Below are 19,630 nucleotides of genomic sequence, written 5' to 3'. Positions count from 1 at the left end.
CAAGCCCCAAGGCCAGGGTGAGGGCCGGGAAGCCACCCCGCTCGTGCCTCACTCAGGGTTCATTCGAACTCTTGGAGACTGCAAAAACCCGCCTGCTGCCTTCCCAACCCCCTCCTGAGAAAGCCACAGATTCCTCCTTATTTTTAAAGCCAGAGAGATCATCTCAAGCTAAAAAAGTCCCAGCGGCTCGGCCGGGAGCCTGGGACCTCTAACCCAGCAGAGGTCCTGCCATGGGAAGGGCCGGGCGTTCCCACTGCTGTGCCAGGCAGCGGCAGCCCCGGCAGTGGGATCACAGCAGAGGCTTTTGGGCTGCAGGGTGGTGGCCCGAGGGGGTTTCTCTTACCCGTTTTCCTCAGCTCGCTGGTGGGGTTGATAAGGACCCGTTGGATCTTCACCACTTTCCACTCCTGGCTGGGGTCAGCAGTGGGGCTGGCTGCTGCGGGGGGCAGCTCCGGGGCAGAGCCAGGGCATTTTGGGGGGGCTGTTGGCTCAGGCACCGAGGCCACATTGCTGCCATCCAACCAGGGACCCAGCACATCCCCAGAGAGCCCCCCGGGCTCCCGCCGGCAGCTCCTGCTCGCCTTCCCTCCGGCTAGCCCCGTCCAGCCCTCCTGCTTGCCTGTCTTGGTGGCAGGAGCATCCCGGAGCTGACGGCACCTCAGTCCCCCTGCGCTCCCCCTCTGCTGCTGACAGCCGGTGTCCCCCCGCGTGTCCCCCTCGGTGTCACACGGGCTTGGCACAGCCTCGCCGGGCACGGGGCGGCCGGGCTGGCTTCGCAGGCAGGGCTGGCGGAGCGTTGCCTTCAGCATCTTCACCGCTGTGCTTGGCTGGCTCTCCGCAGCCTTCCAAACCCGCTCCGCATGGCCAGGGGGCTGGCTCCTGCCCGGCAGCGGCCCTTGGAGTGGGACAGCGTCCGAGGGGGAAGATGGCCACGTGCGGGGCACGAGCCCAGCTTCACTGCTCTTGCAGACCGGAGGGCCAGGCACGACGCCACGGGAGCGGGCAGCTTGCGGAGACCCAGCCGCAGGGAGCTGCCCCGGGGAGACGCGTCACCAAGGAGGGTTTCGCAGGAATTTCTCTTCTCCGGACGGGCAGAGGAGCAGTGTCCAAGGACCTGTGCGAGGGGAAGGGGTTGCGTTGAGGATGCTTGTGCACGCACTGATTCCCTCTGGCCGCAGCCAGCGGAACGGCCCCAGCCCCAGCCCCACTCCCTGTGAGGAAGACCCCCCTGAGCTGCAAAGGCTCCCTAAAAGCTCATTTGGAAACATCCCACTGGGAAGTGAAATTCCCGGCACCCGGCTAACAAAGCTGTGTTTAACCATTGCGTGACTCACGCGGCGCCGGGACAAGCGCAGACAGACCCCGCTTGCCTTGTGCCGAGCGTAAATCCCGCTGAGTGACGAACGCATGCACCGACACAGCCGAGGGCGAGGTCTCGGCTGGGAGAGGGGCATGTCATCGCTCCCGGGACAGGAGACGGGTCACAGCGTACGGGGGAAATTCCTGCGCCGTGAGTCCTCCGCAGCCGCTCGGCGCAGCATCGCCCAGCCCCGCTGGCTGCGAGGCTGGGTCCCAGGGCAGCACCCACCGGGCACCGCTGCTGCTGGGAGACCCGAGGGCACACGGACCGGGATGGATTTCCTAACAGCCAGGAGGAAGAGAGGTTTCAGCTCCATCCAAAACCCTCCCTGAGTTACTGGAAGGTTATTCAGTGAAAGAAGAAAAGTCAGCGCTGCGGGTTGAGCTCAGGCAGAAATACACCCTGCAGCTTCATCTGGGGCCGGCTCAGCTTGTCTGCAAAACTTCTCCTGTCCTTAGCGAGGTTATTTTGGAAAAGAAGGCAGATTTGAAAACAGCCAGTGAAGGCTTTGCTGCTGAACAGGCACTCGGGCATTTCCCAAGCACAAGGCTGCATTTTTTTGAGAACGCCCAGAGGAAATCTTCTGCCCTTTCTGAAATCCTTCCTCCCGCCTCGCTGGGCTGCAATGATACGACACGGATTTGAAAAGAGATCCTGGGGGGGGCGAATTTCAATGTTTCTCTCTGAAAAAGGAATCTCACCCTGCTCTTCACGTAATTCGGGGCTCCTGTAGTTGTGGGAAGCCACCCACATCTTTCCTTAGAAAGATGGCAAGCTGTGGGAGCTGAAGGGTGCTGGCTCCTCTCAAAGGAGGACAGAGAGAAAGTGGCCAAAAATAGCCCCAGCGCAGCGCGGGTCAGCAGAGATCCTCTCGGAGCGGCTCTGCCGTCTCCCCGCTCCCACCCCCTCGCCCCATCCGTAGGGAGAAGGTTTCCCAGGCACCACGACTCCCGCCCATCCCACACCGGAGCTGCCTTGCCAATTTGCTGGGCGAGCCCGTACCGCCTTGAAAACCATCTTCCAAAGCCGCCCCCTCCCATTTCGGGAGCGCTTTCTGCAGACGGGCACATCCCGGGGACGGGCGCCCACGATCCCGGCGTTCCCCGGCCGAACCCCTCCTTGGCGAGACCCGAGCGACGGCGTTCCTCGAGGACGTGCTGCGGGGACGGGGTCGCCCACGCCGCCGAAATCCCGGTTCGCACTTCTGCTGCCTCGTCGGGGGCCAGACTGAGCCCGGCACCGCGGCGGCGGGGGAACGGAGCCGCCTTCCCCCCGGGACACGGCACGGAGACGCGGGCTCTGCAAGCAGCGCGGGAAGGGAATATTCACGGGTAACGTGCATCGCTAGCAAACGCTGCGGGGGTGATGCTGTCTGCCCGCAGGCCGGCCGGGTAGGATGGGTATGTATGCCCCGGGTGCATCACTGTGCCGGCGAAGAGGAGCAGCATCGCCAGCCACATCCACAAAGCCAGGCTGAGATAACAACCGAGCGCCTGCGCAGAGCCCCGGCCACACGTCAGGCTGTAAAGGGGTGCGAGGGTCATTTTGGGGACCATTTCAGAGGTGCAGCACCCAACTGGGCAGCAAGGGATGCTCGAGGTGAGCCCCAGCGTGGTGCTGCCTGGCTGTGCCCCCCCGAGGAAGCACCTCACGCTCCCCGGCGGCAGCGAGTCCCTACGAGGAGCTGCAAAATGGTGCCGGGGGAGGGAAGAACGAAAGAAATAACAACTCCTTCAATTCAGAAAGTGCTGAAATCTGGCAGCGAGGAGACCTTTTGCTCAGCTATCTTTCCCTGCCCACTCGCTGGCGGGTGATGCACAGCCCCCCCGCCTGCCTTTCTCACACCCTGCCACCCCCCCGCCATTGAAAAAAGGAAAACTAAAGTTAACTTTCCACCTCCCACACAAATATTTTTGGCAGGCGTTGCTGGCATTCAGGCTGCCGAGCCCGAGGGAGACGGGGCCTGCAGAAAGCCTTCGTCTCTGTCTGCCAAGGCTCCCCAGCCAGGGGACCTGGGGGACCTTGGTGGTCCTGTCTCAGCCACAGCACAGGGGCAGGAGGTGGCACAGCCGTAAAAAACATGGGGTGCAACTCCAGGACAGCCTTGGGGACCAGCCATGGGGGAGCCATAGGGCAGGGACCAGATGTGCAGCCGAGCCTGAGCTCTGTCCCCAGGTTCCCGTGTTGTCCCCGGCCACATCGCTGCCCAACGCTTGGTTTTCATCCTCATTAAAGGAGCCGGGACAGGGGGGCAGGAAGGGGTGCGAAAGCTGTCCCCGGCACAGCGCGGGCTCTCGGGTTTCCCAAGGTCGGGCAGCGGGTCGCTGTCACTCAGGCAGGACCCTGCTGTCCAGACTTGCCATCCCCAGCTCCGGTCACAAGATCAGCTCCGTCCCGTTTCCAAAATAGCCCAGCCGCCATGTCTGCATCTGGGGATCTTCACACCTTTCCCGTGCCAGCAGCTGAACGGCCCCTCGGGGGAGCCGGGCACCTTCACCCCGTGGTACCGCACGGGGCAGGGACCCTGGGTCGGCCGCGTCCCCAAAGGGCACCCACACATCCCTGGGGGACCCCGTGTTCCTTTAAGGGAGCGCTGCCTCCACAGCTGATACAGGAGATGTCTTCACGGTGTAGCTGACACCCGGTGGCATTTGGAGCTGCGCCTGGGTCACCCCGTGCTGGGACACTCGCCCATCTGCCGCAATCCAACATCCCCCCTGCCTCCCAGGGTACCCAGCCGAGCCGTGGGCTGCACGAGGACCCCACCGCTAAACCCCAACGCCTTGCAGGGCCGCGCCCGGCTCAGTGTCACCCCGTGCCACACCGACATCCTTCCGTGGGAGACCAGGACTGGTCCCAGCAGCGAGGGGATGGCAACGGGAGGGACGTGGCCGGGCTGCGTGGGATGGATGGAGAAAAACCTTCTCGGCAGGGTCCAAGGGCTCTCTGCCGGGGTCCAGCACCCAGGGAAGGGGCTCAAAGGGAACTGGGATGTGATTGCTTCCCTGGAAATCCCTGCCAGGATGAGACAGGAGATGCCAGGTCACCTCCCTTGGCATGACAGGTCCCCAGCCTCGCTGGACCCTGTCCCCGGAGCGAGCCCTGGGAGCGTGGGCAAGGATGGCCGCATCCTGGCTCCTGCCGGCGAGGCAGGGGCTGGCAGGCACGGCAGCCAGCAGCGTGCTGGGGAAAACAAAAGCCTTCTGCAGCGCTGATTTACTACCTTGACGGAAACCGGGATGGGAAAAACAACATTCCTGAGCGCCTGTCCCCGTGCAACCTCCGTGGTCCCCAGCGCCCCAGCCTGCTGTGCCCTCGTCCCCTGCCCGCCGCTGGTGGGGAGCAGCAGCAGGAGAAATGCCTGGGGACAGCACGGGGGCTGCGGGGCACCCGAGGAGTTGTCCTGATTGAGTAGTGAGCAGAGCAAGGGAAGAGGAGGACAGCGGCATCCCGGCCAGCTGGACCGTGTCCCCTCGCTCCTCCGCCCCACGCTGGAAGCAAGGGCTGGAGGTGGCTGGGGGAGCTGCTCTGCACCCCTTTGCACTGCTCTGCACCCCTTTGCACTGCTCTGCACCCCTTTGCACCACCCTACATTGCTTTGCACCCCACTGCACCCCTCTGCACCCCTTTGCACTGCTGCACAATTGCTCACGCGGGCCCTGGGCTTGTCCCTCCACTGCTCAGGGAGCAGAGGAGTCGCCCTGGGCAGGTCACCTCTCTGCTCCCAGGCACCGAGGAGGCTGAGAGAAGGCTGGGGAGAAGGGCAGGGGGTTTAGAGAGGAATGCTTGTCCCTTTGAAGGCAGCACGGTGCAGGCTGAGCTGGACCTGGGGAGAAATGCATTTTGTACTCCAACATAAACATCCCATATCAAGTCCCGGTGGGTGTTTGCACCCGCTCCACTGCCCTGGCTCCCAGGGGTGCTTTTTGTTGGGTTACGGCACTCAGCAAACCTGCTCCCTTCCTCCCGCTGTTCACACCATCTCCCAGCCCTAGGCTGGGGTGGGCTTCAGCAAACCCCGATGCTCCATGGGGATTTACAGCCATTGAACATCCACCCGTGTGCTCCACCTGAGTGATGCTGACCCTGCTCAGCCCTCCTGGCTGGCTCCAGCAGTCAGTCTGCTCCCCCACATCATCCCTAACCGGGTCGACTTACCTGGGGGTCCCATCCAGACCATCCCAGGAGCCGCCCGTGGCCCAGCTCCACGGCACAGCCCTGCACGGGGCAGGTCCCGCCTGTCCTGCCCTTTGCTTATCTTGAACCCCGACTTCAGCTTCAGCTGCTGGGTCCCCAGGGGGAAGCACAGCCCCAACCCAGCTGTTAGAGCTACCCCAAGCCCTTCTCAGTGCAGTTTTGGGGAGAAATCACCAGGCTTGCTGAGCGCTGTAGTCCCCAGGTCCCACTGGCTGCAGCCCAGTGCCAGCCCAAGGTGCCACCGAGGTGGGTGCCCATCCCCAGGGACCCCTGGCCACCACTGCTCGGGGACACACGGCGGTCAGCTGGAGCCCCGACAGATCGCTGCGGAAAGCCAGGGGTGAAAATGCAGCTCAGCCCTTTCAAAGCTCATATGAAATGTAAAACCAGGGAGGTCTGGGAGAGGAGATGACCTTGAAGACCAAGCTCTGGGCTGGTGGCAGCTGGAAGGCCATCCCTGCTCCTATAAACCCACTCAGGACTGAGTGATGGGCTCCTTCCAGCCCCCGGTTCAGGGTTCAGGTCCAGCAGTGTGGCTGGCAGCCCAGCACAGCTCTCCCCACATCTGGCACCGCCACGGCTGCAAAGCAGACCCCAGCCGTGCCAGGGTGAGCCGGCTTGGCAAGCCGGGTACCCACAGCTCCCAGCCCCGCTGCTCCTCACATCCCTGCCTGCCCCGGGCAGCTCGTCTTCGTTATCCATCAGACAGGACCGGCCCCGGCTGTGCAGCCACCGGCTGGCCGGCACAGCAGGTCCCACACCCAAATCTCCCCGCGGAGCTCCAGCAGCGGATGCCGGAGGGAGGGCTGGCACGACTGCGCCTTCACGCCTTTCCCAAGCGATACCGCCTCACATTTGCTGTGGGGTGGTGACGAATGTTCACTAATTAAACAAAATCCCACTCCTGGAGGCGAGCACGGTGGGGATGGGGTCACCCTCAGTTGTTGGGGTTTCTGGTGTTGGTTGTGCCAAAAATTTGCGTGAGTGGGGAGAGCAGGGCAGCCTCCCGCAGCGGGGTTGGGGCTCATCCCACAGCCACGTCGGCCCCAGGGAGCTCAGCCTCAGCAGACATAAACCACGACCCATTAACTAAGCAGAAAAGCCCACAGGGGCTCGCAAAGCCGGTTTAAGCAACCTCTGCGCACTCGAGGCCGCCCGAGCTGGGATGACTGACAGCGGGAGCATCTCAGCCCCCCGGGGTCCAGGGGCTGCCGAGCTTCCCGGGCCATCCCAGGGACCGGCACAGCAGGAGCCGCTGATTCCATAGTCGTGTTTGCCATTGCCGGGGCCCCCAGATCCCCCCGAGCAGACAAACAAGGGGCCGTGACCCGGGGCTGCCGGGATCACGGTACCTGCCCTGCCCTTGTAGATACAAGGTCAGTGGCAGAGCTGGCAGCTTGGCCGAGGTTTGGGGAGCCCCACAGCCCCATCCTCCCTGCTGTGATCCCCTTCCACCAGGCAACCCTGAAGCCCTAAAGCCTGGAGGAGGCGGATGGGGAACGGGAACCCGCTGCTAGGAGAGGGGGAGCAGCTCCCTGCCAGCTCCTGAGCTTGCAGCCCTGGCCAGTCCCTCAGTCCCCAGCTCCGACCCCAGAGAGGCAGGACGGGACCCAAGAGGAGAGAAGGAGGACCACCAGAACCAGGATAAAGGACTTTTTAGCAGCACAGTGAGAAGACAGGGACTGAGAGCACCCGAGAACAGATCTGTCCCTGCTGAGCCCCACGGGCAGCACTTGGGTAGGTTCATGCGAAACAAAGAGCATCCCGGGGAGGGGGCTGTTTTCTTTCCAGCCCAGGAAAGCAGCCAAACCCCAGCACATGCCCATTCCCAGGCCTTGGTCCCAGCAGGCTGGTGGCCCTGGGACACGAGGTTTGCTCCCACCCGGCTCGCCCAAGGCTGCGAGCCCAGCCAGGACATGCAGGGTGGGAGCAGCCGAGGCAGGAGAGCAGCCCTGCCGCTTGGCTGGGCTCTGGGGGTCCCTGAGGCTGGGGGGGCCATGGCTGCTCGGAAGGCTCCCCGTGAGATTCGTAACAGGGGGGGAAACGGGCAGGAGGTGGAGGAGGAAGGGTGCGACTGGGAAGCGTTGTCGGACGGGGCTGTGCACGCGTGAGCGGCAGAAGCAGCGTGTGCATCTGTGCGTGCGTGTGTGTGCGCAGCGTGCTCGGCAGTCTGGCTCTCCTGCTGGCAAAAGCTCTTGTGCAGTAGGGATAAACACGCTGAGGACACATCCAAGCCAGTGCAAACAGCCCCTGACCGAGCGCTCTCTCCCAACCCTCTGTTTTCTTTCTCCGCTTCTCCCCTCCTCTCTTAACCCTTTCGGGAGCCCGAGGGACCAGCACCGGCAGCGCCCAGAGCTGCTGGAGCCCCGCTCTGCGGACCCCCGGGGGTCCGGCCGTGAGGAAGGGCTGTCCCCGCGAGCGGACACCGATGCGGTGCCTGGGTCCCCGCAGGGTCAGGGCTGCCTCGCTGGGCTGGCTCTGCTGTCCCCAAGCCCCCTGCCCAGTGCTGCTCTCCCTCTTCTTCCCCCGCCTCGTCTCTGCCCTCCAGCGCAGCCCCACGGCAGCTCATCCTCTCCCCAGCAGCTCGGGGGGGTCCTGGGGAAAAGGGCTGCTCCCCCCTCCCACCAAATCCCCAGCCCACTCCAGCCAAGGGCAGGCTGGATGCTGGCAGGGATGTGTCCCATCCTGGGAAGGACCAAGGAGCCAGGAGAGCCCCCGTCATGGGGAAAACATCCCGGGGGTCTCGGGGAAGTCCATCTCCATGCTCTGCTCTGCCGGGAGGGCCCTCTGTCCTGCAGTTTGCCGATGACCGTGCCAGAGGAACGTGTCCTGCCCCACGGCACCAGCATCCCACTGGGACGGCCATGGAGCCCAGGGTTGCTGCGGGGAACCCAGGGGATGCTCGTACTCGCCATGCTCACCTCTTTCTCCTTCCCTTTTCTCCAGCAGGGAAGCAAAGCTCTCTGCTCTCCATGTGCTCCAGGCAAGCCTGGGGGTCAAGTCCACGCTGCCCCGCCTTGCCCAGACCCCGGGGTCCCGGGCGGGAGCTGGGGAGCAGCAGCGCCCGGGTCTCCTCGCCTGCTCTCCTCCAGCCGCTCCGCGCAGGGCAGGGTGAGCAGGGGGGAGAGGGGCGGGAGGAGGGGAGTGGGGAAATGAAACTTTAATAGCACAGAGCCCCTTTTGTTTCCCAGCATATGGGATATTTCATACATGCTGAAGGCATTAACCACCTATATGCTTCAAGCGCTCGCAGCGGCTGGGAGCACGGCCTCGCGCTCGGCGCCGGGGCAGGGTGTCTGTCCCGGGGGGCTGGAGGTGGCAGCAAGTGGCCCCTCTGCCCTGGCATCTCTCCCTTGGAGGGGGGGGGAACCCCTTAATTGCAGCCTGGAAAACTGCTTGGTTTCACCAGGATCACCCCTCTGCCTGACTTTGTCCCTCCAAAAGAGCAGGCATCACCCCCCACCCCAAACTGGAGGCCAGGAAAGGGATGTCCCTGGTTTTGGGACCTGCTGCATGTCCCTGCCCTGAAGGGAGGGGAACCTACCCAGCAGCTGAGACCCCAACCAGCCCTCCCATCCCAAGGACATGGCAGAGCCCCATGGACCCACGGAGCTGTGACTAACAGTGGCAGCGAGGGGCTGGGGAGGGCTGGCAGCGTGTCCCCTCCCTGCCCGCACCCCGAGGACATGAGGGCATCTCCGGGAGCAGCGAGCAGGCAAGGTGCTGGCAGTGGGGGCTGGAAAATATATTTGCTGGGTAGTCTCATGCTGTTTAGCCGTTTCCCCCTTCCATCTCCCTCCGTGGCGCCTGGGGACAGAGCACGGTGCCTGTAAAATGGGGCAACACAGCTTTTGCACGAGGGGAAGGAACACCTCCAGGTCCCTAGCACAGAGGGTGGCTGCAGATCTGCTCCCTGCAGATCCCACTGGCCACCTCAACACAGGACAGGGGCATCCAGGGTCCCCAGCATGGCATCCCTCCCTTGTTCCAGTAGAAGAGATGTTGGCTCCGATCTTCTGGGCGGGAGAGGACATCAGCTGGTGGCAAAGCTCCAAGCAGGGTTTGAGACAGAGGGGACCAGCGATGTGCTCTGTCTTGCCCAAACTGGGTGGACTCTTCAACACTGGGGCCCTTCGGTGGAGCCCATGGCCCCGGCACCCATGGTGGCTCCCAGAGAGGGTTCACCTTCCCCAGCCCCCGTGGTTTTAGGTGGCTGGGAAGGAAGGCATCAGCCCAGCTCAGCTGGGGTGAGGGGACGCGTTCTCCATGCCACAGGGCCACAGCTCAGCCCGTCCCCAGGTCCCCAGCCCCATGCTATGCAGGGTGCCCGGTAAATCGGTACTTTGTCCGGTGTTTATCCAGTCACACTCTAATTTGAAATAAAAAACGCAGCCAGTAAAAGGCCTTTATAGCTCTTCAGAGCTCGTAAACCTGCAGCGCTGGCGGACGGGGGCCAGCTGATTGGGGGCCGCTAGGAAAATTTATTGCAGATTTTGGTAAGTTAAACATTACAGCTCTGTGAGCCCCGGGGCGGGTTGGCTGAGCAGCTCCCAGCAGCAGGGAAGGAACAAGGGATGCTTTATTGGGGGAGGAAAGGGGAGGGCTCGCAGGGCTCACCCAGACCCACAGTTAACATCAACCTGGTTTTAGACCGGCTCATTTTTAATGCAATTTCACATTTAATGCATTTTCACATTTAATGCATTTTTCACACGCATTAAATTAAATTAATTATTTTAATAAAATTAATTATTTTTATAAAAAAATTAAAATTTCACATTTTAATTCATTTTTAATGTATTTTCACAGCCTGGATCCAGAAGCCCTGGCATGAGGATGGGTCCAGGCCGTATATCTGCTAGGCATGGGGCTGCATGTGGGCAGTCCTCCCGAGCATCCCCGGGGCGATGGCGAGCGGGACTCTGCCGGCACCTCCTCGTGCCACGGGCTCTGGCTCGGTGGGCGACCTCATGGCGAGCTCTGCAGTGGGGCAGGAAGAGCCGGGACTGGGCGGCCGAGCTTGTTGTGGGAATCAGGAGAATTTGGAGAGAATGAGAGGAAGCGGCAGGGGTGGGGAGCATGCGAGGGAAGGCGGGTAGCAGGAGGGAAGGCATTTTTTCCTTGCCAGTGTCTTGGCTGCTTCGGTGTGAACTGCTATAAATTCGCTCCTTATCTCTCAGGCCATTTAATGTTTTCATGAAAAGAAAATAGTCTGCAGGAAAAAAACCCCACTGATAAAATATGCCTTTGGCATTGGGAGGAATGTTAAACGTCTCTAATCAGTGGGGTCTGGGGCTCGGGGCGCTCCCAGGACTGGCAGGGAGCTGGGAAGCTGTGGAGATGGGGCAATGCCTGGATCAGGCTGGCCCAGCACCCTCCCGGGGTTGGTTGTCAGCATCTGCACCCCTGGGTGCCTCTTGCACCATGAGAGGGGATGGGAGGGCTGCACGGTGGCGACAGTGGCCAGGGTGGGATAGCACCGGCTATAGCTGGGACGGCTCCAGCCACGCTGTTCTGCAGGCTCCAGCACCTCATCAGGGACAAACTAATCCAAATACTGCCAGAAAGAATAAAAAGTGGGAATCCAGGGGGTAAATTAGCCTCCTGGTGGGAATAGGGATACGGATCCAAATCCTTCTTGGCTGCTGCCCAGGGACAGGCAGGGCAGGCAGGGGCAGGGGCTGTGCCAGGGACCCACGCGTGGCTTAGCACCTCCGGCACCCACAGCCCTCGCCTGCACCCGTACCCGTGGAGAGGCCGGGCTGGAGCCCCGAAAGCCCCGCGCGGCTGGAAGCATCCTTCCCTGGGAGACCTGGCCCATGGACAAGCTGCTCTTTTGATTTACAGCTGCAAAAGCAAATCCTGCCGGAGCTGCCCACCGCACAACCATGCTGTCATGCCAGGACAGGCACGAATCACCCTTGGAGCATCCCCTGCGACCGGTCCCCTTTCCCCCGCTGAGGACTGGGATGCAGGGCTGGGGGCACCCGCTCGCGGTCCCCGGGCGCGGGCATCCCTCACTGCGTGACCAGGCACTGTTTGGTTGCACTCCTGTAACATTTGGGCACTGAGCTACATCCGTGAGGTTTCTTCCCTCCGGCAAACACCGGCCGATGCACTGCCATCGTCCCACACGCTGGCTCGTCCCCGGCTGGGAGCATCCCCGCAGCGCGGCTCCCCGAAGGCCATCCTGCCTGGCAGCCACAGCGCAGGGACATGTGAGCCTCTGAGGCACAGCTTCATGCCCAGGCTGGAAAACAAACAAGCAAGCAAAAAATGTGACTGCAAAGGGGATTTTTCAGGGTGGGAAGGAATGGTTAGTGCTGATTTTTTTTACTTTTTCCCCCCCCGCTTTGGTAACATTTCATTTTGTATTCCAAGAGATTAGAAAAGCCATTTCAAATGAAAAAATCAAACCCTTCTGTTTCAACTCACTCCCTGGCCCGCCGTCCTCACGCGCCAGCACACCCACACACCAGCTTTCCTCCCAGAGACAGCCCCGGTCCAGCCGAGCCCGTTTCCAGGCAGCGCTTCCCCATACCCCAGCATCCCGGCTCCCCTGCCAGCCCTGCTCCCGACCCCATCCCGCCAGCCACATCCCCTCTCCGCAGGCAAACGCGTTTTCTTGCACATCCATCACGTGGAAATAGGATGTGCTTTTCGGTGCCAGAACACGCACGGACGGCTGCACAGAGCTGCCTGTGTGTCGGTGGGTCGCACCGCCTGCGTTTGCGGGCAGGTTTTGGCTGTAAGCGGTGCGGCGGGGAGGAGCTGGGAGCTGGCACTTGCCATCGACACCGACCTGCTGAAATTGGTGCTGTGCCAGGTCTCTCACCCTTTGCTTGAACATCTGGTCTACGAGGATGATGAGGGGACTGGAGCATCTCTCCTAAGAGGAAAGGCTGAGGGAGCTGGGCTTGTTCAGCCTGGAGAAGAGAAGTCTGAGAGGGGACCTTATAAATATCTGCAGGGTGGGTGTCAGGAGGACGGGGCCAGACTCTTTCCAGTGGTGCCCAGCGACAGGACAAGGGCCAACGGGCACAAACTGAAGCAGAGGAAGTTCCAGCTGAACACGAGGAAGAACTTCTTCACTCTGAGGGTGACGGAGCCCTGGTACAGGCTGCCCAGGGAGGTTGTGGAGTCTCCTTCTCTGGAGATATTCAAACCCCACCTGGACGCGGTCCTGTGCAGCCTGCTCTGGGTGACCCTGCTTCAGCAGGGGGTTGGATTGGGTGACCCACAGAGGTCCCTTCCAACCCCGAACATTCTGTGATTCTGTGATCTGCCTTTGCTCCCACTCTTGCCTTTCCATGGGGCATTTTTGTGCCTTTCAGAGCCAAAAAAAAAAGTACGTATTTTGCGAAGTTAGGGGTTGCTTGGCTTGTGGGGTGGACTGGCAGCGTGGGGTGAGGACAGTGCCCAAGCATCCTCCTGCTGCCGGGTGTGGGCAAACGGGCTGGGGGTCTCGCCCCTGCAGAGCTCCCGGCGTCATCACCCCGGGGGCTCCGGCGCAGCCCCGCCGCCGCCGTCCCTGCCCTCTGGAAGAACCCCCCGTCCTGCCGCCGTCTGTCTCTGACGCAGGCGGCTTCGCTTCCAGACGTGCCGCGCTCCCCCCGAACCCGTGCCGAAAGAAAGCCCCTTTGTTCGGCTCGGCAAACGGGGCCCACGCCGCCGGCTGACCCCACCGCCCCACCCCGACCTCCACCACCCGAAAACACAGTCCCCGCTGTCCCACGGGGATGGGGACCGGGACGGGGGCAGCCCCCAGCGCTGCCTCTCGCATCAGGATCCGTGCCCGGGGACGCCGGTATGGGTCACACAGGGTGCACGGGCACGGACAAGCTCTGCCCTGCCGGGAGGGACAGACAGACGGACGGAGGGATGCTCTAGAACTAAATCTCTCGTCTCATGGTTGTTCAAGACGGGCAAACCATCGCGGGGAAATACCGGAGCCGCCGAGCTCGCCAGGGTGGGACGGGGAGCGGGGACGACGCTGAGCAAGCTGCTGCTAATGAGAAGCAGGCGGAGAGCCCAGCGCTGCCCCCCCCCCAGTCCTCTCCCACCTCTCGGGGTCAGCTTGTATTTTCTTAAGTCCTGATTGCCGAGAAATTGGAGGCTTTTGTGCCGGTGAGGTCTGGCTGGTGAACGGCTGGCCCGGGGCAGAGAGCCCCGACACCGCAGGGCTGGGCTGTGTGCTCCAAAGCTCCGGGAGCCCAGCGGGAGCTGGATTTAAGGTTTGGGAAGGACTGGGGGGGGGGACACATGACTCTGTCACTGTGCACCCAGGCTGAGAAGGGCACAGGATCCGTGGGATGCTGCCTGCCCAGATACCGCTCCGGCAGGAACATCCTGGGTGCATCAGGTTGGGAATGGCAGCATCCCATCTAACCGCGCTCAGCTCGGCGCCGATTCGCACGCGGGAGAAGAGGAACCCCAAGCCGCAGAGCCGGGGAGGAAATGAGAGCAGAAAAATGCGATAAACAGCTGTAAAGCCCAGCCCTGGCTCTGCGCTGCTCCCGCCGTCGCGGGTCGGCCCCTCAGACTGTTTATGGAAAGCCCAGTTTGCCGAGAAATCCATCTCCCTTTTCCTGTTGATCGCTGGGAGCCAAGGTCCGCGCTCAGCCAAGGGCTGCTGCTGCCCGCTCGCGTCTCGGTAACGCGGAGGAAGGGCTGAGCTCTTCCCCCCCCGGGGGGACGGGGGGTAACGGTCCCGGGGGGCTCAGACTCATATCCCTCCCGGAGCAGACTGAAGCTCTCGGGTGAGACAGGGTGTCCCCAGCCCCTCGCAGACCCCTGGGCAGCGAGGGGGTGGGTGCTCTCCCCGAGGGTACTCAGCACCAGCGGGGTGCGGGTGGGATGCTTGCACCCACATCTGGAGATCCAGGGCCGGTAACATCCACCCGCTTCCAGCAACAGCCCTGGTTCTCCATACACTTCCAAGCCCCCCAGGCTGGGGCCAAGCGAGGGGTCCTTGGGGGTTGGACTAGATGACCCACAGAGGTCCCTTCCAACCCTGAACATTCTGTGATTCTGTGACCCTGCTCGCTGCCGCCATCGAGCCCCATCGGGTGCAGAGGGTAAGCTCGCTGAAGGCCAGCGCCGGGCGGGAGCCGAGCCAAGCGGGGCCGGGACCGCGGATGCCGCGATTGCCTGAGTCATCGGCCCGGAGGAGCCGAGCGAGGGAGAGCCGGGCGCTGACCTGAAATCCAGCCGATTTTTTACTCTGAGTCAGGGCAGGGAGGAAGGGAAAAAGGCTGGGGGAAGGGGGGAGCGATGAGCGGGGTTGGGCTGCGCTAATCTTCGCTCTTCCCAACTGCTCTGGAGGGAGACGGGGCCAAGGCAGTGGCCAGGGCGAGGAGAGGGGCTGCGGAGAGCCGTGATGGGGACGGTCACACCGGGGCCTGCAGGGAGAGGGAAGGGGCTGCGAGATGAGAAGGGGGGTGGTGCTTGCCCACACTCCATCCCAAAGGAGGAGAAAGGAGGAAAAGAGATGGCGAAAGCCTCCCCCACCCTCTGCCGGTCCCCTCCCTGGGCTGCGGTCCCCATCAAGGCGGGGATGGAGATGCTCGCCCAGCATGGGCCTCGTCCAGCCCCGAGCACATGGCCAGGTCTGGGACATCCCACCAGGTGACCATCCCATCCCAGCAGCCCTGCCGAGGGCAGATCTGGTTCCTGCTGGCTGAGGACGGGGGGCTGCACCCCAAAAATCACCTCCGAGCTGTCAAATGGGTAAAGCCAGCCCACCCCATAGCCTGCCAGGGCTGTCCCTCCTCCTCCTCTCTCCTTCATCCTCCCTCAGCCTCTCCCCTCGTCGCAATGCTGTCTTCCCCGAGTCCCTCAGCAACAAGATAACCTCAAGGGCTCCCAGAGCAGGGCTGTGCGGGTGGGAAGCTGAGCCCCCCAGCCCCCTCCCATGCCATCCCCTCCCCAAACCCCAGCAGCAATCACCTTTGCGGGAAATCCTCTCTAGCCCTTCCATGGGACTTCACAGACCCCCCAGCAACCCCAGCACCGGAGCCAGGGGAGGACACCCACCCCCAGACCCCCAAGTCCTGCCCCCCAGCTGCTCCCCACAAGCGGGAAGGGTCCATTAGCCCGGCCGGGGACCAGGGGGGCCATCACCCATGTGGTCACCAGCTGCTTGGAAATCTTTCCCTGGCTCTGGGTCATAAGTACAGATTTTTATAATTATTAGCCTTGGTAATTTACCATAAAATATTTATTCTGGCTCATTCTGAGGCGTTTGATTCATGTTGGGTCTGCATGGCTTTTGTGGGGGTGTGCATGGGGAGGCACATGGCTGCATGGGGCGGGATGCTCTGCTCCCACCCTGTATAAATATCCACGTGGATGTGTGTGGCCCGGGGAAGAGACCCCGGCGGCCGCCTGGAGCAGGGGGGTCCAGCTCGCAGCACCGCTCCTCACCCCCTCCCAGATGCACCCACCCCATGAAGACCTCTGTGCGCCCATGGACTGCAGTGGAGCTCCCTCCCAGCCCACCCTGGCCGACGGGACCCCGTGCCAGCACTGCAGCGGTCCCCGAGGACAGCCTGCTGACCTGCATGGGGGTGCGCAGCCGGGACCCCCACCCCCGGGGACCCCTGCTGCAGGAGCCCCAGGTCTCAGCTCTGGCGGTGATGGCACCACGCGCTCCGGCACAGCAGCCAGGCTGACGGCTGCGAATCCACGACAAGGAGGAGCCGAGCAACTGCTCTCCCAGCGCTGCCAAAAGAAGGGGGCAGCTGCTGCCCCCCCCCCCCGGCCCCCGCCAGCCCGGAGCGGGACGGTGGCAGGGGCAGGAGGTGCCGGGGCTGTGCCCACGAGTGAGCGGGCTGCAGGCAGGAGCGGCTCTGCTCTCACCCTCGTTTTTCCTAGGGTTGAGGGGGAAGCCGGTGGTTTGGGGAAAGTTTTGGCAAGATGGATGCCCGGGCCTCTCCCCGGCACAACATCTGGAGCGGGGCAGGGAGCCAGCCCGCTCTCATGGCTGCCGGCAGCGTGGTCCTCCTGCTCGGCTCGCCAGTCCCACCACGAGCCCTGACGGGCAGTGGGAGCATCTTCCCCGTGGCCCTGGGGACGGCGTGAGGGTGCGTGGATGGAGGTGGTGGGGAAGGAGGGGGAGCCGGAGGGTCCCGGGGGTGGCTGCGGCAAGCCCAGCACGCCTGGGTGGTCAGCAGGGCTGGGCTGCTCGTGCCCGGCTACGGAGGAAGGGCTGGGGGTTGAGGTGGGACATCCCCGACGCCTGCCCCGGTGCTGGGACTCACGTCCCGGCTCTCCAAGAGCCAGCAGCTCGGCAGCAGTGGGCCCCGTGGTGTGTGGGGAGGGACCAGCGGTGAAACTCAATCCAGATGTGCGGCAGCGGGAAACCCTTCAGCATTTCCCTCCTCCGTGCCTAGAGCTGGAAAGCCCCTCTAGCAGCCCTGGCTCCCGAGTTTCTCCTCTCTCTTTTGCTCCACCGGTGCCCTGCAAAGGAGCCGCAGACATTGTCCAGGGGAGGGACAAGGACAGGGACTCGCTGGGGACGCTCTGGGCAGCGCTGAGGTCGCTGGGGAAGGCAGCATCCCTGCCTGGGTTAATGGGCAGGGGAGCGGCGAGCAGCCCACGGTGAGGAGCATCCTGAAAGCAAGCTCTGCACCAGTAACAAACAGCACCGAGTCCCCACAGGGCTTAAAAAGAGGAGGAAAAGTATTAAAATGGTTGAAACTTCTACATTATGTGGGTGGAGTTACACCTCCACGGCAGTGCCAGCCCCTCGGCAGTGCTGGTACCGCCACGATTTTTGTTGATCCCTGAGCCCAGAGAAGTTCTGTCTGCATTTACACAGCTAGAAGCTGGGTTTGCTGAAAGAAGAGCTGCCAGGGCAGCTAGAGCCTTCCTCATCTTGTCACCCTTTGCACACCCTCAGTGCCTGGAGCCTCATTTCACGTCCGTCTTTGCTTTTCTCCAGGGCTCAGCATCACCTCGCTGCCCTTTCTCATCCTAAAGCCGCCCTGAGCCTCCGGACCCGGCCTCTCCCCGCCTGCCTCCCAGCTGTCCCCTGCATTATTAAACCAGAACCACCTTATCCACCCCGATCTGTTTCCACTCGCCCAGAACCCTCCTGGTGCTCACTTTGCCAGCTGGCATTAGGAGCCAGAAGGCATCGGGACACCCCTTCGGCGCTGACCCCGCCGCCTTCGGCTGCCAGAAAGCCACCGAGCACCGGGTCCCCGGGGAGTCCCGTTCCTTGGGGAGCTGGAGCTGCCCCCCAGTTCATCCCACCCTGCTCAGAGCTGCTCCGACACCTGGTTTTGATAATAAACGGCTCGGGAAGGGACAAAGGGGCCTTGCGGGAGGGCGGTGGGATGCAGGACGGCGGGGGGCCCGGCAGGTGGGGAGCGAGGGGGGACGCGGGGCTGGGATGAGGGGGATGCTGAGGGGCGCATCAGCCCCGGAGCTTCGTGGGGCTGGTGGGGTCTGGCTCCCAGCAGAGCCCTGGGGGGTTCCAGCCCTGAGCTGCCCGTCACCGCGTCTCCTCTTGAAAACAAACACCACTCGCAGAACTGGGTTAACTACAGCCACCGGAAAGCCGGGATTAATGGACACTGGCTATAAGACAGTTTTCCCAGACGGAAGAAAACATCCTTTTGTCATCTGCCCTTTGACATTTCAAGTCTATTTTACGTCTCCAGCGTTTTCTGATTTAGGCCGTGACATTTAAATGGGCGATTCTGTGACTCTGTGATTCGTATTTAAAGTCTTAGGCGTCGTAAATATCTTATACATAAATGTCTTCTAACGTATAGAAGACATTCTATACATTTGTATCTTCAGAACGAGACCTATAAATCTTTACAGGAAAATGTTCAAATTCTGCGAAAAGACTTCTGTCAGCTTTGCAATCCAAGGGTAGGTGAACTTCTAATAAAAATACATTGACATAGTTCAGACACCTGAATTTAGCCTTATTTTATCGCAAAGTGTAAATACGTCACTTCTAAATCACGAAAGGCATTAGAAGAAATGTTTTGCATGGCTCTTGTTCAAGGACTTGTTGACTTGCACTGTCCCTGCCCTGCCTAGGCATCGCCCCCCCGCTCCGGTCACAGGTCCCATGACAAGGATGCAGTAAGGGCTGCAGAGCCAAGGTCACGTCCCAGCAGCTGCAGGGGTCATGCAAAGGGACACGGCCATCTGGCAGGGCTGGCACGGCCGCTGTCCCCTCCCGGCACACAGCGCTGCTGGGTGGCACCGCGCGGGGTCTCGGGAGGCTTTCGGCTGCCCCAAATCTGTCCTTCCCTGAGGGTCCCACCATCCTAGCAGGAGCCTGGCTGCAGCCAGAGCCCCACCAGCAGCACCTCTGCCACCTCCCCGTCCACGCAGGTCCTGGCGTGTCGCACCCACGTCCCATCTCCAGGACACTACCCCCCCTCCCCGGGGAGGAGGTCCCCAGCCTGGAGGAAAGGGCTGTGGAAGATGGCAAAGCCCATCGCCGCTTTCGCAATCCTACCGCGGCGTGAAATATTTGCGTCATCTGGTTCTAACCTCCAGCCATCTGGTCTGAGGATGCCTTTCTCGGGGGAGCAAGGGGCTCCTCCGCGGTCGGCGATCTCCGTTATTTATAGGATGCAAACCCACCCTTGTTTCTCACTGCGAGAGAGCTGTTTCCATGGCCCTTCCCAACTCCCTCGCTAGGTTTTCAGAGCTGAGGGCTTGGACAGGTTCGTGCTTGCCGGACTCGGCCCCTTTCATGTTCCACTTTGGAGGAGCAGAAATAGGAGGTCGTTAGCTTGGGGGGGAGGGTCGCAGCGAGATTTCTCCAACAAAAAAACATGGTATAGGCATTTTTTGGGTGAAATTATTCTGATTTCTGTGAAGTCTCATTGTAAAACTTGATTTAAATCTCAAGCTTCGGCAGGCTGTAAAGGCTGGACACAGCATGGAGCGCTTGGAGGAGGAACCCATCCCACCCAAAAGCCACCGCGCGCACCCCCACCTCTGCCTGCTTTGGGAAGCCAGCACAGGAGCTGACTTCCAAGTCATCCAAGAGGTTTGTTCCTTTGTCCCACCACCCACTCTGCTCATCAGACGATGGAA

Source organism: Opisthocomus hoazin, chromosome 22, assembly GCF_030867145.1.
Source record: "Opisthocomus hoazin isolate bOpiHoa1 chromosome 22, bOpiHoa1.hap1, whole genome shotgun sequence".
Taxonomy (NCBI): Eukaryota; Metazoa; Chordata; class Aves; order Opisthocomiformes; family Opisthocomidae; genus Opisthocomus; species Opisthocomus hoazin.
Note: the sequence above shows the minus strand (reverse complement) of the source record.